The following is a 27,164-nucleotide window of genomic DNA, read 5'->3' on the forward strand; positions in this document are numbered from 1 at the left end:
AAAACTATTGCCAGGGTAGGATGCTGGGATTTTAACTTCACAAGGACTCTGCCATAATGACCTGAAAAGGTGCTGATCTTCTTAAAAAGAAATGTATATACTGCACTGAAGGAGGTATGAATGTGCCTCATAATATGTAACATTGCATAGCATTTGGCCAAAACAGGTAGTCAATAGTGATTAGTTTCTTTAATTTTCTATTAAGTCAAGTATTAATATGCCTACCAATTTTGGATATCCATAGGGTACAAGATCGAAGCTAGATAATGTTTTAAACTATTTTCTTGTAATGATACTGGGAGATAACAAATATAAAAAAATTATTTGTCCTATTTATTATATCCCTAGAGCAGGGCTTCTCAACAACAGCGCTGTTGGAGCTGGATAATTCTTTATTGTGGGAGGCTGCTCTGTACATTCTACTATGTTTAGCAGAATATCAGCTTGGTTTCTCTACTCACTGGATTCCAGTAGTAACCTCTCAGTTGTGATAACCAGAAATTTGTCCAGACATTGTCATATGTTCTGTGGGGTACAAAATTGCCTTCATTGCGAACCACTAAGTTAGAATATCAGCATAGTGGAAACTCAAATATTTATTGAATGAATAAAAAAAGTTAAATGACTGAAATGTTTTCTGCTGTTTACATTCATATTAATTCTTCATTGTGTAACACATTTAGAGAGAGGGGCTAGAGATGGGTTAAGAGAGAGAGAGCATTTTTATCATATACTATTCCCAGTTTAGAGGAGCATGTATTTGGGTTCGAATCCTACACAGATCAGCAGAAACTCTTCTCCCATTTGGTGAACCCTTGGATTACACACCTACCAAACCTTCCCCCTGGATGATGACTGAACTTCTACCATTCACAATTTGCCCCTTTACTCCAAAGTTTCCCTTTTCCTGAAGAATTCCTTTAAAATAAAAATACCCCGGGAAAAATTGTTTAGTCTTTATTTTTAACAAGAATGAGATCATGCATTCAGTATTTTCTCCTACACAACAAGATGTGAGCCCTGGGGAGCCCTTGGGCCTTTGAAAGTTTCATAGGTCATTACTTTGGAGGGAAGAGGAAGTAAAGGCAAACTTCACCAACCACTGAATTTTCCAGGCAGTCTCACCAGTGTTGTTTGTTAAATTCATATGCACGGTCTCCAGGATGCTGCTTGCATGTTCCTTCTTCAAGGACATGCAGCAAACATTAAATACCCAAATATTTAAGATTGTGATACCTAGAAACTTAAGTTTGCTGCTCCAATTGCTAATCTCTTGGTCATCATTTAATATTTTTCTTAAATAGTAGTTAATTTGAAGATTACATTTTCCCATTTTGTATTTCCAAAGTTGTTGATATCTGTGAAGAACTAGTGCTAATGCCTTTCAGATTTAGTCACAAGATTTCTCAGCTAGGCCACAACCTTTGAACATAAGCTGCTAAGATTCTTTCTTCAGAATAGGCACTGGTATCTGTTATTTAAGTACTTGCTTGAGTTGATTTCTGCATATTAGTCATTAAAATACATTTGTTAAAATGTTTATGCATGCCCTAAAATCTACATCATAGACATTTCTTATGCTTTTTTGACTGATTAAAATGAGTTTGAGTCTCCCACTTAGAGCTTATCATTCTTGTTTTTAAGCACAGTTGCAATAGTCATACCAATAGGAGAGTGAAGGTATTTCCTCTTGACCAATACAAATTACCACATACAGTACAGATAGTCCTTGCAAAAAAAATATACATGGAGCAAATTGAGGTGCTTGCAGTAGTATATGGTTACCTTCAAGCTGTCCTTGAGACAGAGTATTCAGTTCAATTCAATGTCCATTTATTATATACCTATTGAAACTGAGGAGAGAAGAGCCAAATAAAGTTACTTGCTGGGCTAAGAAGATTTCCTTTTTGGACATTTAAGTATTATTGGCTCTTTCTTCATATGTTTATTCACTCATCGAGACCTTGACAAAATAAGAGGTAATTAATGACAATACTAGGAAAGATTTTGCAATCAGACCTATCTATATCTTTATAGCCTCTTTGGAATATGGATCGCATTGGCCTTTGCTATGATATTTCTAAAAGCCTTTCATTTATCTGTGTGGGAGATATTTCTTCTTTTTTTAAGTTTTATTTATTTAAGTGATCTCTACACTCAACATGGGGATCGAACTCATGACCCTGAGATCAAGATTTGGAAGCTCTACTGACTGAGCCAGCCAGGTGCCTCTGTGTGGGAGATATTTCTGATGAATGAGCCAATACTCAAAATAGCCATAACTTCAGTAAATATCCTTATCCATAGTAGTTGTTATAATCTGGGTTTATTTCATGGGGAAAAAAGGCAATTTATAACTTCTTTCTTATTCATTTCTGGGTTTGCATGACTGCCTATAGGTTTTTGTTCAGTATTTATATTATAGAGCAGTGGTGTGGATTGTCTACAGGAGTCTGCTGGATCATGGTTATGTTTATCTTGGGAGTCTCAGGATCTGCTCTGGCAAGGAGGACATACTCTCCAGTTTTCTGAGGTGGGTAACAATTGCAAGTGGCCAAAATTCTGACATCTGTTGTGGTTTGCCATGCATACCTCTCTTCACTCACTTGAAATGTTCCATGTTCCTGTAGTCTTCCTGTTCTACAGAAAACAGACCTTGGCGATAAAGTCAGATAAAGAAGAACTTCTACAGCCCCATTTTCTTTTGTTGGATATTATTCTTTCATTGAAGGAAAAAGAAAGTATTTTGAAAATGTCGTATATGATATATGTTTTGAAAGGCATGGAGAATGACTCTGTCTTGAAGAGTCTTTAAATTTCTTCAAGATAAAGACTATTGTCTTTTTAATATTTTTATCTGAGGAGTGTAGATATTTTTAAAATAGTAGATATGAACTTACAGAAACAAAAGATCCTCCATAATGGATAACAGAAGTGGACCTCATGTTGCATCAACTGGATGTAGCTCCTAGGCTGTGGTTCCTAAAGGACAAGCTGCAAAATATACTACCTTAAAGTTCTGTGGATTTTCCTTGTATAACCAAGATACAAGTAAGAAAAAAAAAAGATGATCTATGTCTTTGGTCTTGTTCTTCTTTTTACACTTCCTTCTGTAACTGAACCAATATAAGTTCACTCCTTGGTGAGTTAGAAAGTACACCAGGTTTTGTTGTTGCACAAAGAAAGCTTATATTTGCAGCAGATAAGGAGATCATGGGGAATGGCTTCCAAAGCCATGATTCACCAGAGAGAGGGTGAATGGGTTCCTTTGGTTTAGGGTCAGGATGCATATTTAGGTAGGGAAGCCTTTTCATCCTATGTAGAGACTGGTAGAAGGTCACACATGTGTCTTAAGGAAACATGCCTGTATATACATGGTCTGTTATGTAAATAAGGCTAAGGCTTCTCCTGGGGCAGAGAATTTGGTGTTATAATGAGGTAAAGGTTTTTAGGTCATTCCAGTGGTCACTCCATGGTCCATCTGAGCAGGTTTAAGGCAGGGGGTTAGCTCAAAAGTTCTGGATGATCTGGGCATGTGGGAGGTCATGTCCTGGCAGTCATTATCATCTGAGGGGTGGTTTTGGGTTTCATTTGCCTGAGTTAAGGGGGAAGCTGGGAAGAAGAGTTTAAGGAAAAGTGTAAGACAGAGATTAGTGAATACAAGCAGGTGGGCAGTAGAGGTCAAGTCTTGGGGTCTACTGGGGGACACTTTCAGTTTCTTCCCAAGTGCATAATAAATGTTTTTGACTACTTCTTAAAATCAAGAATTCAAAAGAAGGTATTTGCACAAACAGTCATGGCGGAGGCATGTGCTGATCATTGGTTTCTGTTCACTGGAGCTGAGTTACAGCAATATGACCAATGTTTGTAGTAGGTATGCCTTCCTGCCGTTTGGGAAATGACTCACTGGCGGCATCCATTTATGTTTCTAAGAGCAGAAAAGAAAACCCAAACACTAGGCCTGCAGAAATTTTTATATTGGTGTTATCTTACAATCCTCATCTTCTCTTTTAGTAAAGTGGAAGAGTAGTTAACGCTTCAGTTTGGCCAGAATTGCTTTTGGAAACTCAGTTGTTTGAAGACAAAGTGTGTGTGCAACTGGGAATATCTGGTTAGTGGATTAAAAAAAAAAAATTACATCTACAAAGCAGTTCGAATAAACTCTCCGGTGAATACGTTACATGAAACCCAAGAGAGAGCAGTTTTTCCCTGTGAGTTTTGTGACACGTGTCAATGTGAAGTCCATATGATAGGTGAGATTGTTTTCTCTATTTTCGGTAAATGAATGTCAAACCTGAAGTCTTGTTTTATTGCAAAAATAGGCTCCACAGTATTAAATAAATCATGCATAGATGATGATATTCATTCTACAGCCTAAGAGCTCATTTTGAAAAGGTGAGCTTGTGTTCTGTATGTGAACCTCGGCTTGCATGTTATACACACACACTTTGAGAAGCACAAGCCAAGGTAAACATCATTTCACTGTAACCTTTTAAAATTTTTCAGCGTAATGACTAGCTATGACATGAATAAGTATGCAAAAGGAAAAAAAAAACCTTCAACAAACCTATTCTCATGCTTCATTTACATTATTCCCAGAACACAAATAGTAAGATATTAAAACTGGGTAAGACTGTCAAATGAGATTCACTCACCTGACAGTTCTGTCACTTTAAATTGCTTTGTTGTTTATGCCACAGTTGCAATCTCAGCCCTGTTACTTGTTAATTGCTTAGTAAATGCAATTGTATCACAACAAATTTATCAGAATTTTAAGAGAAGAACTGTCTCTTGCTTGGATATGAAATTACTTTGATGGATCGAAGGTGATTATTATCATTAAATGTGACAAGCACAAAATAAAAATTCTAGTTTTAAATTCCGCTGCAGTGAAGGCACAATAAAATTCTATTTGGAGCTTTCTGATAAAGGAATGAAACGTCATGTGAGCAGATGACCATCAAATTGCAGCAAATGAAATTTTTACTAAGTAATTTAAGAAGTGTAGAGAACTTTAAATATTGGCTGTTAAAAACAACCACATTGTACTTATTTACATATAACTTGTGATATATTTGTGTGTGTGTGTGCGTGTGTGTGTGCGTGTGTATGTGTGTGGTCAGATTTGGTTGACTTGGGCACTGGTGCTGGATTCATGACACCGAGAGATTTTTTTTTTTTTTTTTTGGACCATGCAATGAAATTATCTGGCTCTTTATTTTGAATTCAGCTTTTGCCATATACAAACTCTTTTACCACTTTGTATCCATGTTCACATTGTCTTCATTCATTTAAAATAAAATCCTAAAGAAGTTATACCTTTTTGAGTAGCAGACCATAATAGAAAGAGCACCAGATTGTGTCCCAAACTGAAATTATAGTCTGGTCCCATCCCCATCTTCTCCTGCATTCTCTCCAAACCCCTTCCATTTCTTCAATATTATCGGTACTTGTAAAAGTTCCATCATTAGAATATTGATCCAGCCCCAAGTCTCATCACCTTTATTTTTCTCTCTCTCTTTTTAATCTCCTGTGCAACTCATCACCAAATCTGTTCTGTTCTGCTATGTGCATGTGATACTCTCTCCATACCCATTGACATTTTAGTTCAGGTCCTCCCATCATGTCTTCTTCTCTGGATTGGTTTCTTCATCTTCAAACTCATTCAGTCTTCTTGAAAATAATGTTCTTCTGTCACTGGTGGGAGAGTCTGCATTGTATGAATGGAGGTCTCAGTCTTGGATTCCCCATGAAAGATTTATGTGAGGATCCTTGCTCAAATGAAGACAGCCAGAAGGAAGGAAGCAAGCATGAAACAGTTTATTAAGGACAATACACTCTTGAGAAGGGAGAATGCCCAGGCCCAGAGGTGGCAACTGCATCAGGGTTTGGAGTGTCTTTTCTTTTTATATTTGTACAGGTTATATGTCATAGCTAAGGGGGGCCTCCAACTGAGGTTTTTTCCAATGCTTTAAGGGACTCCTCCTACCAGGAGGAGGAGTTTTTGGTTCAAGGTTCTTGCCAGAACAGGCTTGGCTATCTTCCTCCGTGGGGGGAGGAGTTGGAACCATAATGTAAATGTGCTATAACGAAGCTATAGGTTACCCTTGGGCAGAGGTTGAAGAGGAGAGGGCATGTTCTGCACCTGTGGCACTGGGTCTGTCAGCCCCAGGGTGTTGAAAGCCACGAAGTCAGGATGCTGTGTCCTCAGCCTTCTAACATGTCACCTTACTTATCACCACCTTTGCCTCTAGCTCATACCCAACTAACTGCCTACTCTATCACTTTCTCATACACAAAATTGAAATTATAACACCTACCAACCTATTGCAGAGCACTGATGTGAGAAATAAATGAGATAATGAAAGTAAAAGTGTTTGAAACCATCAATAGTCATACAAATGAAAGGGAATAACATATTTTTGTGAGTAACAGTTTAATGAGTTGGACAATATATAAAGGTCAACAACGTGCAAGACTCTGTTATTGGTGGCTCTTAGAGATATAAAATGAATACAATATATTTATTACCCTGCAGGTGCTTAGACTCAGGAATCATCACCTATAATTATAAGTGACTTTCTAATTACACAGTCTTTGCAGAGGCTGTAGATCGCCTTAGCCAAAGACATATTGAAAAATAATTTTATTCATTCATTAATTCATGCATTTTTTTCATTCATTTAACAAACGTTCTTTGCATTCACCATGTGATAGGCACACTTCTGGGCCCTGAAAATACATTGGTGAGGAAGTTAGAGAAAGCCCCTGCTATGTGAAAGGGAAAGATAGCAAACATATAAACTCATACTATAGGAAAAAAATAAAGAAAAAAGATAGAGAGTGATGGGGTAGGTTGGGACTATTTTACTTAGGTACTCACTTCTTTGAGAAGATGTTTAATATTAAAATTCTTTGGTAATAATCACTAGACTATAATACAGTATTTTTTTGGCATGACCACTGATATAACAAGGTATAGTAGATACTTATATTTCTCTGGCAATATTCCCTTGAGTCCCTTTACCATTTCTGTGCATGCTGACTTGATCTGAAATAGCCATTATTTGTATCTTTGGGCTTCTGGAACATACTTTGCTAACTCACACCACAGGCCAGAAACACCTGCCCATTCATGTCCCTCCAAGGCAACCCTTAATCAATAATATGTGTGTGGGAGTATAAATATTCCAGCTCTCTTGTCTCTTGGCTACGATAACTCTGAGGTATGCATTTAACACCATTTCCCATATGTAAAGCTTTAGTTTTCCACCACGGCAACTACCTTTAAAATGTACCTTTTACTTCCATCAAGAAGTCAAGCAGTCCCTACACAGCAGTGTGGTGGTAGCTGCTGGGTTGGCTTGCCACACATCCATAGATTCACCTGGTAAGGAGAAAAAAGTCCAAATGGGTTTAGAGAGGTTATTATTTACACAGAGAGTAAAACAAGATCAACATGGTATCAGCAACTCTCATCCCAGGTCTTCACAGGACAATGTAGAAGCAGAGGGGCCAGGTGAGAGACTACATGAGTAGTGAGTCACAATGTCATTGAGGAGGCAACTCTAAATTATAGCCAAGTAGTTGTATATCTGCAGCTGTACCCAAAGAGAGAGCAAGGTATAAAGTCTCATGCTTCACCAGAACAGGTGCTTCGTAGCAAACTTCCACAAAGCAGGGTCTCTCCTGTAAGATAGGGGCATGGATGAAAAGTAGTCTTGTGACTGCCTCTCATAAGACTGTTTATCTTATTCTGTTCCAGGGTGGATCATAGGATGTTCCACTATGACTTGGGTCTTGCCTGTGTGGCCTATGAGGAGATATCCGAAGTCACCATAGCACTATAGTGGAGCTATTCCTCTACTATTTGTTACTTCCCTCTGTGATGATGATTTTTGTGTCAACTCAACTGGGCTAAAAGGGATGCCAGGATAGCTGTTAAAACATTATTTCTGGGTCTATATGTGAGGATGTTTCCAGAACATTTGTAGACTGAGTAAAGCGGATTGCCATCCCCAGTATGAATGGGCATCATCCAGTCTGTTGAGGGGCCTGAATAGAACCAAAAGGTGAAGAAAGAGTGAATTTGTTCTCTCTGAACTGAGACATCTCTCTTCTTCTGCCCTCATGAAGGGGACTTTTTGCTTTGCTCTTCTTTAGGATATAGCTATAGACTATGAAATTGCTTGTCTGTAATTTAGAGTTGTCCCCTCAATCACATTGTGACTCACTACTCATATGACATCAGTGCATCTGGTCTTGGGTTCTAGGGCCTCAGACTTGGATTGGGACTACACCAGTGGTTCCCCTGGTTCTCAGGTCTTCAGACTTGGAGTGAATTCCACCACTGGCTTTCTTGGTTCTCTACCTTGCAGATGGAAGATTGTGGGACTTTTTAACTTCTATAATTGTGTGAGCCAATTCCTGTAATAAATATTCTTTATATTTATATATCGTTATCTGTCTCTGTTTTGCTGGAGAACCCTGACTAATATACTCCCCTCCCACAACTCCACATCACCTTCCTACTCCCCTTATTATATTTCTGCACCTCCCAAATAACCTTGCTGCACTTAGTCTTTGTCTCAGGGCAGGGGATCCATCTAAAACACAAAACATCCATATCCACATCCAAGAGAGCTAAGTATGCAGAACTGTCAGAAGGATTCTGCTATGGTACATTTCTGAGCCTGGGCACAGAGGTTGCAAGATTCACCTTGAGTTCAGCTATAGAATGCACATTTGTCTTGGAAAGAGTAAACAATAAGAACAGTAACTCCATTTCACAGGATATTTGTTTTGTGCAAGATACAATTTATTTTTCTTTTCTGAAGGAAGAACATGGCTTCTAAATGGAAACTTTTGCTATGAGATTTTAAATGTGAGTGGACAGAGGTGTTAGTGTCACTTTAAGAAGAAAAATAAATAAAGCAGATGTATGCGGGTACCAGTGTAGACATTTACACAAGGTTGTGTGTGCAAAGGTAGAGCAGAGCTCTTGAAAAATCTGATAGAAACAGATCTCTTTTTAAGCAGAGGATGTATATTTTTTCCTAGCATTGCCAACACCTACCATGCACAGGTGATTTTAGCAGTAGGGAGTTCTTGCATATACATACTATTATTTAGATTTGATTTTTTCCAGTTTTATTGAGAAATAATTGACATGCATCTCTATATAAGTTTAAGGTGTACAACCTGATGGTTTGATTGTAAATATATGTAATATATTGTGAAATGACTACCACCATAGGTTCAGCTAACATCCATCTACGCAGACAGATGCAATAAAAGAAAAAAAGAAAAGAAAAAGGAAAAAAAAAATTCTCCTTGTAATGAGAACTCTTAAAAACTTTCCCGTATATATCAGTGTTAGCTATAGTCATCATGTTGTAAATTACATCCCTAGTACTTATTTATCTTATAATTGGAAATTTGTACCTTTTGTACCTCCAGTTTTCCCTCCTCCCATCCTCCAGTTCTGATAAACACAAGTCTGATCTCTTTTTCTATGAATTTCATTTTTTTTTGTTTTGTTTTTAGATTCCACATATAAGTGAGATCATACAGTATTTGTCTTTCTCTGGCTGTCTTATTTCACTTAGCATAATGCCTTCAAGGTCCACTCATGTTGTAAATGGTAGGATTTCCTTTTTTTTTTTTTTTTTGAAGATTTTTATTTATTTACTTAGAGAGAGAAGGAGAGAGAATGAATGGGGAGGAGGGGGAGAGGGAGAAGCAGACTCCCCGCTGAGTAGGGAGCCCGACTCGGGACTTGATCTCAGGACCCCAGGATCATGACCTGAGTCGAAGGCAAAAACTTAACCGACCGAGCCACCCAGGCGCCCAGATTTCCTTTTTTTAAATGGATGGATAGTATTTCACTGTATATAAATACTCCTTTTTTTGTGTTCTTTTATGTAATTACTATAGGATTTTCCCTTGTAGTTACCTTGAGGCTTATATAAAATATTTTAGACTTGTAACACATTATTTTAAACTGATAACAACTTAGCTTTAATAGAATTTATAAACTTTCCACTTCTACTTCTTCCCCTCATGCTGTTACAATTTACATGTTTTTTATCGTGCAACTAGTAACAGATTATTGTTGTTATGGTTATTTTTGCTACTTGTTAAAACTTCTAAACTAGAGTTGTGAGTGAATTATGCACCACTATATTCATATTGCAGAATCTAACCAGGACTATAAATTTACATTACCAGTGAGATTTGCACTACCTTTTTATGTTTTTATGATGTTGACTAGTGTTCCTTTACTTCTACCCAAAGAACTCCCTTTAACATTTCTTGTAAGGCAGATCTGGTACTAATAAACTGTCTCAGATTTTGTTCATTTGGAAAAATCTGTTTCTCCTTTGTTTTTGAAGGACACCTTTGCTGAGTCTAGAGTTCTTAGTTGATAGCCATTTTCTTTTAGTCTTTTGAATATGCCATCTCATTCTCTCTTGGCCTGAGTAGTTTCTGTTGAGAAATCCTCTTGTAGTCTTATGGGAGTGTTCCCTTGTTTATAACTTCTTTCTTTTCTCTTGCTACTCTTAAAATTCTTTCTTTTTTTCTTTTTTTGGTCTTTAACTCTTGGTAATTTATTTAAAATGTGTCTCAGTGTAGCCTTTTTTTGTGTTTAACCTATTGGGATGCTTTGCACCTCATGGATCTGGATGTCCATTTCTCTCTCCAGGTTCAGGAAGTTTTCATCCATTACTGCTTTAAATATATTTTCTGTCCCTTTTTCTTTCTCTTCTCCTAAAATTCCCATAATGTGAATATTGCTTCTTTTTGTTATGTCTTGTAAATCCCATGGGCTTTCTTGATAGTTTTTCATTCTTTTTTTTTTTTTTATCTTTTTATTTCTTTGGGTAATTTCTAATATGCTGTCCTCCAGGTCACTTATTCTTCTGCATGGTCAAGTCTACCTTTGAAATGGTTAAATTCTTCATTACAGTTACAGTTAGGATTTCTTTTTCTTTTTTATTTCTTCTTTTTGGTGGTTGCTCTTTTCTTTGTTGAACTCCTCATGCTGTTCATGCATTGTTTTCCTAATTTCATTTAGTTGTCTCTGTTTTCTTGTAGTTGACTAAACTTCCTTAAGAGCATTATTCTGATTCTTTATCTGAGAGTTCACTGCTCTCCAATTTTTACAGGTCAGTTATTGGAGCTTTACTAGTTTCTTTTGGTTGGTGTCATATTTACCTATTTTGTGTGGCCCTTGATTCTTAGTATTGGTATCTATGCATTTGAGTAATCAGGTTCCCCTTCCAGACTTGACAGGTTTGCTTTGGCAGAGACCATTTTTCACCAGTCAGCTCAGTTTGGGTTTCTGGGTGTGTCTGCTGTAATGTCCTCGGGGAGGTGGGACCTATTATTATGGTCTATTTTGGGGTGAGGCAACTGTTCGAGATCTGAGGACAGGGATGTGGGGTGCGTGCCTCTGGCTGAGAACAGTTGGATACGATGGACTAGCTTTGTTGCCTACCCAAATGAGGCTGTGGGATGGGTTCCATGGTTGCTGGGGTTCTCTGGTCAGGCTTATAGGTAGTTGAGACTGGGTACTATATTCAGTATTAGATGGTACTATATTCCGTATTAGTTTCCCTGCTTTGGCAGAGCAGCATGATGTGACCCAGGGCCTGTACAGCTCATTGTTTGGGGATCCAAACCACGCCAGAATGTGCTCTAAATTCCCTGGTCAGGTGAGGCCACTGGCTTTACTCTGCAGATGGGGAAAGACACATTCTATGATCTCTGTGCAAATGCCACTGAATGTCTGGCTATGGAATGCGCTGTGTAGCTTCTTGTATGCTCTGGTTAGTTTCCCTGGTTGAATAGGCCAAAGGCTGTATTCTGTGATGAGTGGGGCTATGAATTAGATTCTCTGCCTGGGCACAGTGGGGGAAGCAGCCCTAAAGCTGGCAAAGTTGTTTGTGGTCTTAACTTAAGCTGACCTGCACCCCAAGTTCCCTGGTGAAGAGGGCCACTGGCTTTGCTTTGAAACTATCAGCTCTGCCTGCCCTTCTTTGAGCTCAAGTGCCGCTGGACTGCACAGCTTCCAGTTGTTACCAGCCCTTCTCCTCAGATGGGACTAGAAGATACATCTATAGAGGGTGGGGCTATATCTCAGACCCTTTTCCTGGGTGGATGGGGGAAGGGTCTATCCAGGCCATGCTCACTTTCCCAAGCAGGCTTGCAGGTCTGGGAGGTACCCTCAGTCTTGGCTGTGAATTAAACCTCCTGCCTCTGCATAGCATAAGAACCAGCCGCTATGCCTGGTACTGACTTTGCTCTGGGGTAATCAGCTCTTCTTTTCCTTCTTACCTCTCTGCTGTAGTGCTGGTGGGCTCACAGCTTCCAGGAGTTGTCACCAGCCTTTCTGGTCCACAGCGTACGGTGCTGTGACTCCCCTCCTTGCCTGGGCATGGGCCAACCAGACACCAGGCCTGACAAAACTCTTCGTTTGAGGATCCAGATCAGGCAAATTTGCACCCCACTGAGTTCCCTGGGCAGAGCGAGCCTCCAGCTTGGCTCTGCAGATGAGCAAAATGCTGGTTGGGATTAGGACGTGGGCACAGCAGGTATGACTCAGTCTGCCAAGATCCATGTGCTGGTTGTTGTAGGTCCCTCCCCTCTTCTGCATCACAGTCAAGATTCTCAGTGGTTGAATCCCACAGATTTCTCTGCAATCCCCATGGTGTGAAATCAGAATAGGGGCTCCCACAAAGTGAAATCAATGCTGTGGGGTATTGGTTGGGTTCTTTTTTCTCACAGGGGAGACTTCTCTGTGTGGTTGTCTGCTAGTCTGGGGGATTGGCAACATGGTAACATGTAGCCACTTCCTTTACCTTCCCAGGGTAGTTTGCCTTGGTCTGAGGTACAGGGGCTTGCTTCAGCCTCACCCGTGTATTTTAGGATTCTCTCAGTGGTGTCTTGTTTTTGAATAGTTGTTAGTGGTTCTTCTTGTGAGGGGGATGAAAGCCAGGAAGAACCTATTTTGCTATCTTGGTGATATCACCCAGATCTAAATTTAACCGTACAAATTTTACATCTTTTAAGGATTCCACTGTTTGAATCTATGTAGTTTTTACTTCAAGGCACCTACTTTTCTCATTTTACTATACTTTTTCCTAGTATCTATCTGCATCTGGAACAATGATGATAGAAATAGCTAACATCTATTGCACGTTCACTTTGTGCTAGCATAATTCCAAGAGCTTTGTGTGTATCAGCTGCTTTAATTCTCACACCAACCTATCACATAGGTTCTATTGTTATTCCCATTTCGTTTTGGAAACTGGAGCATAGAAGGACTAAGTTACCTGCCCTAGATCAAAGATCTAATAAATGGTGAAGACAGTATTTAAATCCACACAATTTGACACAGCCTTTGATCTTAAACACTATCCTTCTATTTCACCAGCTTTTTGAAAATGATACATTAAAAGTACAGTTTAAAAACTAAATTTTGTTAGTTGTAGAAAGTCTTTCTACAAGGGTGCATGTAAAAAAAGAAGCTTTAAATTTAAAAGTTGTATGTAAAACTCAAAAGGCAGAATCATTTAAAACAGCTTTACTTAATATGTTAATGTCTATATTCAGGAATCTTATTGTTTGAGAATGACCTCAAATGTAGGACCTGACTTAATGCTGACCAAAAAAAAAAAAAAAATGTGATGATTATAAACAATGAAAACTATTATAAAAATACACCTTTTCTCTTGAGACCAAAAAAGAATTAATAAAAACACAACTGTTTCTAAATTCTAAATGTGTTTATTATTTCCCCATTTGGTAACTCAGCATTAAAAAAAACAAAACAGTTCTTACTCTCTATTTGAGAACTCCAAGTTATTAATATAAAATTATTAGTTAAAATCAATTTTTGTCTGGATTTGCTCAGATTTTGAGTACTAATTTATATGAGCAAACCCTCTTATATTAGAGCAGGTTTGTATACTTAAATGCCAATAACATCAAAGTTAAGTAACGGCTGTGATGCAGGTCTGGGGTGGGAAGAGGAAAGCCAGCTACAGTTATTAGCTGTTGGTAATATAGATAATAATAAAGAGCAAAGATTAGCTAGATGTCAGTTTGCCTGAACCTGATAACCTGAACTCAGAAACATTCTCCTTGTGAATGCAGAATGGGGATTGTAGCTGATCGTCATGGTGCCAGTGTACAGGATTTAGGGCAACATTAACTTAACCAATTTTCTTAGATCCACTTTAACACCTGTGATCCTTAGGAGCCATATTCCCCTGTAAGCAACATATCAGTGGGTTTGGACTTATTGAACCAACTATTTTTGTATCACTTAATTCATCATAAAAATAGAGTAATGTTACAAGGGAGAAGCAGATGGCTGAATCTAACTCACGATAAAAGGAAGAGAAATTCAGCAGAAATCGTCTTGGGAAAGTATCTCAGAGATTCTAACTGCTAACTACTAGTGCTAATTACCAGAGTTAATATTACTTAATAGGTATAGACATTCCATAAATGATCAGATTGACATTCCTCTTCTAATTCAATAATAATTGTTCCCTGTTACTGCCTGTTAGCAAAAAGCCTCCTATTGATCCTATTGTAAAAGAGAGCAGTTTTGTATCAACAGTTTTTCAGTAGCAAGCAATAGAAACAAACTCCAGCTAATTGTATCAGGATGGAAATTTAGTACAGGGATATTAGGAAGCTCTCAGCATAGTTAGGAGACTGGAGAACCAGGCTAAGAACTTGGAAATAGGACTTACACCCAAGTCACACTTTAGCATTGGCCTGATGATGGAACTGTCGCTGTCTTCATTGACTACCAGCTGCCGCAGTTTGCACTCTGCCAACTTTTCAACCTTATAGCAACTGCTAATGCTACCAACTAGAGAGTCTAGGTGTGAGTTAAAGTCTGATTTAGATGCACGTGACCAGCGGAGTCCAGGTTCATCTTTACACCCTAGCTTCAGGGGATCCTGTGAAATGAATGTCTTATATTTTTTCACTTCAGGATGATAATCTATTTCTCCTGCTATAGAGACTTATAAAGTGTGGAATTACCCCACATAGGAAGGAGGCTGAGATGCTAAGTGGCTAAAAAGAATGATGGCTGTCTAGTCTATGACATCTTTATGTAAGGCCCTTTTGCAGAGCTCTGGCCTCTGGCCTTGTCAAGTAACCAAGTTAAGTAGTCTCTAAATTTGCTCCAAGGATTCTGACTGATAATATAACTCTTTTGTTCAAATAATGGATTTCTCAGACATACTGACATGATCTTGAATGAAATTTTCCTACCCTTATTCATATAGAGGTGACTATCCATAACTATCAGTATAGAGAGAAATATCTGAAGCTGATAATAGCATGTTTGACACTAGTACCTGATGCCAGTGTGAACATGAACAATGACCAAATGCTAAGGCTAATTTTTTGTAAAGAAAACAGGTGATCTTTTTTCCTTGTGTATTTTATTCACAGTCCTGAATTATCTAGCTTTTTTAAGCTTGTATTTCTGAAATGTTCTCAAAGCAATAAGAATAAAAGAATATATTATGTTGACCAGTGCATTTAATTTTCTTTATAGATGGAGTATACCTGATTTGACAGAAAATTTCTGTTATGAACTTCAGTGGTTACAATGTTTAAAATTATACAGTCTCATAATTTGTTCTCCGTATGGAAGCAATAATTATTTCTTTAGGTGATATGTTTCCATAACGTTGACATAGGGAAATTGCCCATTCAAAAAGTTTATACAAAATGGTAGTTGGGTTAGTGTTGGCAATGTTTCTGTAATTTCTTTTGTATGCTTTTAATTGAAAAACAAAACAAAAACGAAAACAAGCAAATATTCACATATAACAAGCCTGTGAAGACAGGGCCTCAGTGAGGAAAGAATATATAATTTAGAATCAGATAGATTTATATTCCAACCCTTTATCTTCTACTTAGCAGCTTCCTTACCTAATTTATTTAACCTCTCTGAGTCTGTTTTGTTGCCTGTAAAAGTGAGAGTGATAATTTTATGGACTGAATGTATATGCCATCCCAAAATTTACATGTTGAAATCCTAACCCCCAATGTGATAGTATTAGGAGGTGAGGCCTTTGGTAGGTGATGGGGTCATGAAGGCAGACAGCCCTCATGAGTATGATTAGTATCCTTATAAAAGAGAACCCAGAGATCTCTCTCATCTCTTCCCAATGTGAGGACACATGGTGTCTGTCTGTGAACTGGGAAGTGGGCTCTCACCAGACATTGAATTTGCCAGTGCCTTGATCTGGACTTTCTAGCCTCTGGAACTATAAGAAGTAAATTTCTGTTATTTATAAGCCACTTGGTCTATGGTATTCTATTATAGAAGTCCAAAAGAAATAGACAATGATATCTTTCTTGAAGGATTGCAGTGGGTATTAAGTGAGAAAATTAATGCACAAGCATGTTGCATAGTCACAGGCACCTTGTGGTCTCAGTAATATTGGTGGTTATTTCCATTTCAGATGAGGGTGTTTTCATGCAAACAAGGGATAAGAAGTATTATGAAAATACTTTTAGGATGCTTATTACCCAGACTTTCTGCTCCCTAAAAGAAATGAAGAAGCATTGCTTGGAGACTCCAAATTCTGTAATCTATGAGATAGTTTAGGCATTTTCTTTAAGATGACACATCAGGGTCTCCATTAAGAAATGGGGCTAAGATTGAATAAGATAGGCTGAAGCAGGTAACCATGGGGCAGAATTAGTCAGTTATAAACAGTATAATTATCATAATCAATGAATAATTATCTGAAATTCAAGTAGCCAATATAAGGAAACTGCTTTTTGACTTTGCATGGCACAGATCTGACACACACAGTGTCTTAATTCTCATATCAGAAATTTGATAAACAGCAATTCACCAGGCACTTTAGAAAATGACACCACTTAATAACTTCAGCACAAGAGACAGCAGGTGTTAAGATGAAAAGGACTTGGAAACTTTGTGTGTGTGTGTGTGTGGCCTGAGAGAGAGAGATAGAGAAAGAGAGAGAGAAGGAGGGAGAAAGGTAGGGAGAGAAGAGGAGGAGGATAAGGGAGAAAAGAGAGAGGTAACAGATTTAAAAATACATTGAATTTCAGATGTGCGGAAGAAGGAACCCTTGTGCACTGCTGGTGGAAATGTAAATTGGTGCAGCTACTATGGAGAACAGAATGGAGGTTTCTCGAAAAATTAAAAATAGGAATACCATATGATCTGGCAATTCCATGACTGGGTATTTACCCAAAGAAAACAAAAAAACACTAATTGAAAAGATATATGCACCCTTATGTTTATTGCAGCATGATTTATAATAGTCAAGATATGGAAGCAACCTAAGTGTCCATTGATAGATGAATGGATAAAGAAGATGTGAGATGTATATATCATACACAGTGGAATATTACTTGGCCACAGAAAGGATGAGCTCTTGCCACTTGCAACAACATGGATGGATGTAGAGGGTATTATGATAAGTGAAATAAGTCAGACTGAGAAAGACATATGCCACATGATTTCACTTATATGCGGAACCTAAAAAACAAAGCAAATGAATAATAAACAAACAAAAAGCAGAAACAGATCTATAAATGCAGAGAACAAACTGATGTTTGCCAGAGGGGAGGGAGTAGTGGTGGGGATGGGCAAATGGGTGATGGGGAACAGGACATGTGGGCTTCCAGCTATGGGATAAATAAGTCACAGGGACAAAAGATATAGCATAGGGCATATAGTCAATGATACTGTAATAGCATTCTGCGGTGACAGATAGTAGCTGTAATTGTGTGAACATAGCGTAATGTATAGCGATGTTGCATCACTGTCTTGTATACCTGAAAGTAATGTAACATTGTGTGTCAACTATAGTTCAATTAAAAAAAAAGACATTGAATTTCACATTAAGGAGCATGGCTTGAAAATTTCTTTCCTAGTTACTAACTGGGTATGGTATTTTACCCTTTTCACTATTATGATTATTAAACCAAAAGTAAAATAACACTTTTTAGGAAGATTGCAATGATGCTTAATTGTATTTAGGAACATAAGACCACTTAGAACAGTCTAGGTAAATATCAGATGCTCAATAAATATTGAATCTTGAAGTACTATATTATTATATATAGCTATTATTATATATCTGTTCTGATTGTTCAGTGCCTATGATGGACAGATAGCTAAAAAAGTTTGTCTATCGCCAGATTATTGAAATAAATTTTAACATTTTGCTGGTTTTTATTTCTAAGGGTTAAAGCATTCCAAAAGATGTTCAGAGTCAGTGCTGAAAGTCAAATTTTTCTAGAAACGAAACAAATGTTTCTCTCCCAACAGCTATGTTCCTCTTTCCCCCTCACCTCACAGTTCATTGGTCCTAAAACTTAAGACATTCTTATTATGTTTGAGCTCTTTCTGGAAGCCCAGCAGCTATTTCCACAACGTCTCCCTTTGTGTGCACCGTTTCTCCTCCTGAACTCCTCTGTGAAATGCAGTTGCATTGTTTATGCGTGCCATGCTTCACAAACTGGAGAGCAAGAGGGACCACTAACATTCAATCCCCAACTGGTAGAAGGTAGCCCAAATAAATTACTTAGTAGAATGAAAATCAATGACATCTTTTATCAAATGACATTAGCTCAGGCCTCCAAGTGTCAGGAAGAAAACATCTAAAACATGTGGCCCAATCAAGTGAAGGACAAAAAAATGTTCTTTCCAGGGACACCAAGGTCTGGGAATTTCTAGTTAAATAAAATCAGGCATCAGATGCCAACTGGAGTTGAAGTTCCGCAATTCCTTTGATTATCTGTGTGGATGAGCCCAATAAGATCTCAACTCCTAATGACAGAGCCTGCTAGTCAGGCTGTTTGTTTTTGGAGGTGATAGATACAGAGCTTATGGAGTCCAAGACATTAAGAACAGTGCTAAAGTGATTTTGTCCATCTGTGGTGGCGTTTTGAGGGAGAATACAAAATCTGGGATAATGGCTTCTTTGTTTCCTTTTTCCACTGTAGGTATTTGTTTGCTTACTATGGAATAGAAACCTGTATACTTTTGTTGTTGTTTTTTAAAGAACAGAAGATTCTCTCTAATGCAAAGACTCACAGTCAATCACAGTCAATGCCCCAAGCAAACAGAAGGGGAAAGTTTTTAGTTCCTATTTGTTTCCTGTGAGATTCTGGAATACAACTTCAAAGTATTAATTACAGTCAAGTTTGATGAAACCAAAGGGCAAAAAAAAAAAAAAAAGAAAAAGAAAATGTGTTGATTCAATTTCATAAGGGACTAAGGTTTCAGTGGGAATTTAATTAATTTTCTTTCTTCTGCAGGTTAAGTTCCTAGAAAGTGGATTCAGGTAACATGGACCTTTATTTATTTTTTTTCCCTAGAATGAGTTTTGCAAAGTTGCCTCAGAGAATTTCCAAATTGAAAAGGAGAGGTGTGGATTGGTAGTTTTTCTAAACAGAGTGCTCCTAAATACAGAAATTGTGGATGGATCAACAGAAGTCTCTTGCCACCCATGGGAAATAATTCAAAAGTGTATGCTCAACCAATAGTGGGTCAGGAGCATTATCTTCACAAAAAGATAGCACATTATGCTGTGCTGTTTCCCATTTTCACTATTAATTCTTTGTTACCTCAGGGAAGTCATATGGGAGAGGAATTTAATAATAAGAAGAGGTATGTGTCCTTCCTTTCCTAAGCTGGCTAAAGGTGCATTTCACTGCTTGAGTTACGCCATCCACTAGAAAAACAATTACAACTCTGTGCTCCTGCCCAATTTACTTTGTGCTGGAATCGGAGTTTAAAAGAGTCTATTTTCTGTGCTCACTTTAATTTTTGCTGGACATTTTGAGGCCTAAATTTATGCAATTATAATTTTAAGCCTATAAGTTTATTTAATCAAATTGATATCTTAAAATATATTCCATCACATAACAGTCTGTGTAGTACAATGTTGTATGTTGGGGTCTGTGTATTTTTTTTAATCCTAAATAGTGTTTGCTTTTATTCTCTTTGCATGTTTTAGAATTCTAATTCCTAAAATTATTTAGGAAGTATTTGCTGTGCATTTTTATGGAGAAAAGATCCAAACTTTCTTTGGCTTCTCAAAACAGGGTATAACCTCACCCCCACATACCTAAGGACGACTGCTATTTTTATACTCCCTCTCCAGACAATTTTATCCTTTTCGGAGTCTAAGTTACCAGCCAATGCCTGTGACTCTTAAATGTATATTTCAAGCTCTTTCTTCTGAGCTTCAGACCTTTATATAAAAGACATTTATACCTGAAAGTTCAGAACTGTGATTGTATTAATCTACCTTCCTCATCTCTCCATTCCCAAACTCCATATACTTGCTCCTCAGCCTGCTGCCCTGTGTTAATTTTTTTTAAAGATTTTATTTATTTGACAGAGACACAGTGAGAGAGGGAACACAAGCAGGAGGAATGGGAGAGGGAGAAGCAGGCTTCCCATTGAGCAGGGAGCCTGATGCGGGGATCGATCCCAGGACCCTGGGATCATGACCTGAGATGAAGGCAGATGTTTAACGACTGAGGCACTCGGGCGCCCCTGCCCTGTGTTAATTGATGAAAATGTCGTCAAACTTGCAACCCAAACACAAATATCAACTTCTCCTTGTTCTCCCTCCCCTATGTCCAGTTAGCACCCTTCTAGGAGTCTGCTTTCTAGATCATTTTTATCACCCTTCTCTTTTCTCCTTCCCTGCTGTCTTTCATTTCCCCCATTGTATTTCCTTTGTACAGGGCAAGAAGTGCATTAGTATTCTAGTTACTTCCCCATTCCGTGACTTGATGCTACCTGTTGTTCTCTCTTTGTGGGGCAGCACCTTCTCTTCTGCACCTCGTAAACTCCTGTTCTTTCTGACCCTGGCTGATATCACTTCCTCCTAAAGCCCTCCCTGACTCCATGCAAGTTAGTCATGTCCTTTCTTGTGTACATGAGAGAATTTACCCACAGTGCTTTATACGTGTGAATTGGATTCCATTTTAGGAGTCTCTTCAAGATTTTCTCTCTTCCACTAGCCTATGTCTCTTCAGATTCTGTTATTCATCCTTATATTCTCCAACACTCCTTGTTCAGCAGTTGCCATGCAAGGCAATAACTAAGTTATCTTTTAACACATATATTAATTCAGTGGAAAAATAAAAGTTACAGTATTAGAGTGTTATTAGAAATTTCATATTATTTTGCTATATCAGCTAAACATTGGAAGATATCAGACTGGATATTAAGATTACTGAAATAATCCAGTGTTGCCATAATTAAAACAAGAAATTTTTTCCAGTGTATTAATTTGAGTAAGGCCTAATTTTTCCATTTCAGGTGTGACTTTAGAAGAACATGCTTTTTACCTCTTGATGAGTGAATCTTTTCACAGGGACACCTACCTATATAGGATAAAATATTTTGATAGTTTCATTTTATTTTACCGTGGAAAGAACATACCACATGAGATCTACCCTCTTAATAAATTTGTAAGTGTATAATGCATTATTGTGGACTATAGACACAATGTCATACTGCAAATCTCTAGAGCCTTTTCATCTTACTTAAGTGAAACTTTGTGCACTTGATTAGTAAATTCCCATTCCCTTGCACCCCCAGACCCTGGCAACTTGCATTTCACTCTTTGGTTCAATGATTTGACTGTTTTAGAAATTTCATGTAAATGGAATCTTGTGATGTTTGTCTTTCTGTGACTGGCTTATTTTACTTAGCATAGTGTCATCAAGTTCATCCATGTTGCTACATATTGCAGAATTTTCTTCTTTTTTAAAGATGAATAGTATTCTATGTGTATATATACCATATTTTCTTTATCCATTTATCTCTTGATGGACATTTAGGTTGTTTCCACATTTTGGCTATAGTAAATAGTGCTGCAGTTAATATGGCATTGCTAATATCTCTTTGAGATTCTGATTTCAGTTCTTTTGGATAAATACCCAGAAGTGGAATTGCGGGATAATATGGTAGTTTTGTTTTTAATTTCTTGAGATACTTCCATGCTGTTTTCCACAGAAGCTACACCATTTTGCATTCCTTTTAATAGTATGCAAATGTTCTGATTTCTCTATATCCTCACCAGCACTTATTGTCCTTTGTTTTTATCTCCAAAATATATAAGGGATTTCTGCAACTCAATAGTAAAAACAAAAACAGCAAGCAATAACCCGATTGAAAAATGGGCTAAGGATTTGAATAGACATTTCTCCAAAGAAGATAGGCAAATGACTAACACATATGTGAAAAAGGTTTAGTGTTACTAATCATCAGGGAAATGCAAATCAAAACCACAGTGAAATATCACCTCACTCCTGTCAGGATAGTTATAATTAAAAAAAAATATGTATGGTAGTTAAGCAGACAGTGATACTATTCCTATTGTAGGAATTCACCCATACTCAGTGGGTGAATTGAGAGATTCTCACTTTTCTGAGTACACTGAACTGATGGTAAAGAAGCAGCTACTATAAAGACTCTTAACAGCCATGAGTTCTCAGAATATTCAGTCTTTTCCCCTCCAGTCAAGTAGATGATCCTCATTGATGATCCCAACAAATGGGGAACTGATATATGTTCTGTTCCCTTGAGATGTCCTAGGCACTAAGTATTTATGGGGCAAGGTCAGTCACCAGCATATCCAAGCAGATCAAGGATGGCCAAGCAGTCATAAAATGCATCATTTATTTGAAAACATAGGAATAAAAGTAATTTACCCACTTAACATTTCAATGTTAGCGGCAATATTCAAACTACTCTCAACAGATTGCATCAGCAAGCTTCACATCTGTAGTCTACAGCTTAAGTATTATGGAGAATGGTCTGATAGAGAAGGTCTCATCACAGTATTATTTGCTTGGAATGCGCTAGGTCCCAGATAAAGCAGAGAATAAAGAAAGAATAATCAAGAAAATTATCAAGAAACAGTAATTTTGGTTTGTCTCTCAGAGCAAAATTTTTGTTGAAAAGTGAGAGAGGGAGGTATTTGTATTTTAAATGTCTTACATCCATATTGTATTTTCATGACTTAACTAACTCTTACTGTCCTTTTTTTCACAATCTGTACATCACTATACTTTACATATTCTTTACCTTTTCTGATAGTTAGGGAAGGCATTTTATTATGGAAAGTTCATGTTTTTGGTAATAAAGATATTATAGTATTTCAAGTCCTATGTTCTTTTAGGTTCACTAAGATTTTTTTCTCTTTAATATGCTTTACTTTTCATAATAAAGGATTTAAGTGCGTTTTTTTGCTAAAGTTGCAGCTAAAAGCCATTTTTACTTAGAGGCATTTCCTGAACTCTAAGGCAGAGGTAATTACTCCAACTACGATCTCCCAGAACTTTATAAATATATCTATTAGGACATTCACTACATTCATTACAGTTATTTTTTATGTTTGATATCACAACCCTAATGCAATCTCCACGTAGGTAGGTAATGTATTTTATTCATTTCTGTTATTTTTCTCAGTGCCTGATACTCAGTACATGTTCAAGACATATTTATTGAATAAATAAATAGATAATTAAATACATAAGTAAGTGCATTAAAATGTGATTTCTGTATTTTCCAGAGCATCATATAGACAGTATCATGAGCACTATAAGCACTCAATAAATATATAAGAAATTATTGAAATATTTCATGGGTATCCCTTTACTTTTATTGATTAAAACCTTACCTATAATGATTGTTCCTTGAGCCTTCTATTTATAGGCAAAGGGAAGCAATAGAAAAAGCACTGAAGTAAGAATTGATTTTTAGCTCTGGTCCTGGATTTTTTTTTCTTTTGTGCGATTTTAGGCAATTTGCTTTTATCTTTACAACCCTTAGTATCCTCATGTGTAAAATGAAAATAAGACCTGCCCTGCACTCTTTCCTGGGTTTTGCTGAGAATGAAATGGGATGCCCTATTTTGTAAATAAAGGATTCCTGTACAAATGTATAGTGATAAATTGGCTATCAAGTCTGCAGTTTTGTTTCCCAAAGATTAATTTTCTTCATGCAAAAAATGATTTGGAAGATTGTGTGTGTGTGTATGTGTGTGAGTGGGTGGGTGGGTGTGGGTGTGTGGTGGTCAAACCAGTTAGAAATGTAGATAAAACCTTTAAGATCTGAAAGTACATGTTGTTTAATATTAACTTAAAATATTTTATGAACATGTGAAAATATTTGATAAATTTAAGTAAAAATTTAAAAAGAATATATTTGCTGAAAAGGTACTAATTCATCATAAATTATTCTAGGACAGTGTCGTAAACATTAGATTTTCTAAATATTTCTTCTCCAGCAAGAAGTGATAATCTGGGGTCCTCACATATCATATATATATATATATATATATATATATATATATATATATATATATATTTTTTTTTTTAAGATTTTATTTATTTATTTGATAGAGATAGAGACAGCCAGCGAGAGAGGGAACACAAGCAGGGGGAGTGGGAGAGGAAGAAGCAGGCTCATAGCGGAAGAGCCTGATGTGGGGCTCGATCCCATAACGCCGGGATCATGCCCTGAGCCGAAGGCAGACGCTTAATCGCTGTGCCACCCAGGTGCCCCTCTTATATTATTTTTTATTGGAAGAAAAGTCACATTCCTAAATTTCAGATTCATAGCTATGGTAGAGGTAATTAGGTTTTTTGCAAAACATTAATACCAAACTCCAGGTCCAGCACTTGGCAGTGTCAGAATTTTTCAGTTTCTTTGGCAACTTTTATTCTTTATGGGTATTTTGAATGTTCATATTCAAAGTTGTCTTCAAGTCATGAAAGCAGCTCTCCTTAGAACTCAGTAAATTATATGTATCAATTATCCCAATGTTAAAATTTAATTAAAAATTAAATAAAATTAACACAAATTTGAAGCAGACATCTAAGTGTGTGTTTCCCTGGGAGTTTCTGAAAGGCCAGACATGAGAGCAACACTAATTGAAGACTTATCATCAACCTGTTTAAGTTGAGTGTCTGAAATAGTCCTTTAATTTAGGGTAGAATTTAACACAATTACTCTTGAACTGGCTGTTAAGTGAGTATCCATCATTATTAAAAATAATATTGGAAAATTAGCATTTAGGGATTTTGTGAAAACATTTTCTGTATTTAAGTAGTTATTTCCCCCCAAATATGTTTAAATACATATTTAGTAAAGGCTCCCATCTTCTTATAAAAAGGTTGTGTTTTATACTAGTGTGTTTAGTAAATTAAGGAAATTTGTTGATAGAATAGAAAGTATTAGAATAGCAATTATAAAGTATACTTTTGAAAAAAGTTAGTATTTAAATATTTAAGATAGCTTTTAAGTATTCAGTGATATTTTAGTTTCAGGGATATCTCACAACTCTAATAAATGCCAATTTGAGCATTCAATTAGTATTTATTGGGCACCTGTTGGATGCTACTATGTTAAAATGGGCATACTGAAAGTTGGAGATTCAAGAATGTAAAATATATTTCATTTGCTTTCAAAATGCTTGCACTAAATTAGGAGGGATACAAGGTAGAAAGTAATAAGAACCAGAATAGCTCAGGTAAAATACACACAAAGCTTGTTTAAAAAATGCAAAATTACATCTGACTAGAGTGACTGAAGGAGATTCTATAAAAGAGCATTTTAACTAGTCCTTGAAGGATTAAATATCAGAACATGTGAAAATTGGGGATGAAAAAGTGAACTAGATGTAGAGTAGTTTGAACAAATTCAATTCAATATATATATAAATATGAATTTATGAAGATAATTAATGGAGGAATAATTAATTGAAAGCAGAAGGAATCTTCCTCTTGGCAAACAATTTATTATAGGTTTCTTTAAAAAGCATCCAGGTAGACTTAAAAATTTTATTCATTTATAAGGCAGGGGTACTTCAAGGATATATTTTTTGGAAAATGAGGACAATTATACAATTAAAATTAAAGGAAATCTACCATCTATTCTTTCCATTTAATTTGGGTTTATGAAAATATAATCGGGGCGCCTGGGTGGCACAGCAGTTAAGCGTCTGCCTTCGGCTCAGGGCGTGATCCTGGCGTTATGGGATCGAGCCCCGTATCGGGCTTCTCTGCTGTGAGCCTGCTTCTTCCTCTCCCACTCCCCCTGCTTGTGTTCCCTCTCTCGCTGGCTGTCTCTATCTCTATCAAATAAATAAATAAAATCTTAAAAAAAAAAAAAAGAAAATATAATCTTTATGTCAATACCCTTGTACTGACTGGCCTCATAGAGTGTTATCTTTCACAAAACCTAGAATCTGGATCATAGTAGTCAAGAGAAAAGATAAACTTTGAAAAAAAAATTTACCAAAAATGGGAGGAAGATTGCAACAACAAGAGGAACAGCCATGATAATAATACCAACCATATGCTTTATAGCTTCAAAGAGATTTGTGTAGTGGAAGGAGCATGGCTTTGAAGTCAGACCATAGTTTTCCACCATTTCTACAGTTATCTTTGTGACCTTATGCAATTTACTTAAATTTTCTAAGCTTCAATTTCCTCAGCTGTAAAACATAAATCTCAATGTCTCTTTTATATGATTGAATTCATTAACATAAAAATAAAATGATTAACATATAATAGAGGCAAAACAATGTTAACTTCCCTTGTCTATCTCATAATGACTGACGTAAGTAGGTACTACTCATTCGGCTACTATGTATTTTGAGCTCCTTCTCAGGTGGGCTTTGTACTGATCTGGGAGGTTCTACCTTAAAGAATAGAACAAACAAAAATATTTGCATTCTTCAAGATTTCAATAATAGAGGGTTGAGGGAAAGACAACCAATAAATCGATAAAGAAAGAGAAGGCATAGTATTGTTTATTTTCTTTGAATTTTAATGCACCTAGATATTTCTCAATTTAGATTGGTTGGCTTTACTCTTCTTTTGAAATATGTAATTGCTTTTTGATTTGAAGATTTATTTCATCTTTTGTGTTAGGAAAAATTTATTCCGTGATTATATTTTCTCTTCCATTTGTTGTCTTTCCTGAAAATTTATGATACTTAAAGTTTAATAGGTTCACACAAATTTGCATTTATAAAGTTATAAAATCACATAGACTAAAAAGTTGGTGCACTAGTAAAAATGATGTAGAAATATTTTCAAAGGCA

The sequence above is a fragment of the Ursus arctos genome, unplaced genomic scaffold (genome assembly GCF_023065955.2).
Source record: "Ursus arctos isolate Adak ecotype North America unplaced genomic scaffold, UrsArc2.0 scaffold_9, whole genome shotgun sequence".
Lineage (NCBI taxonomy): Eukaryota > Metazoa > Chordata > Mammalia > Carnivora > Ursidae > Ursus > Ursus arctos.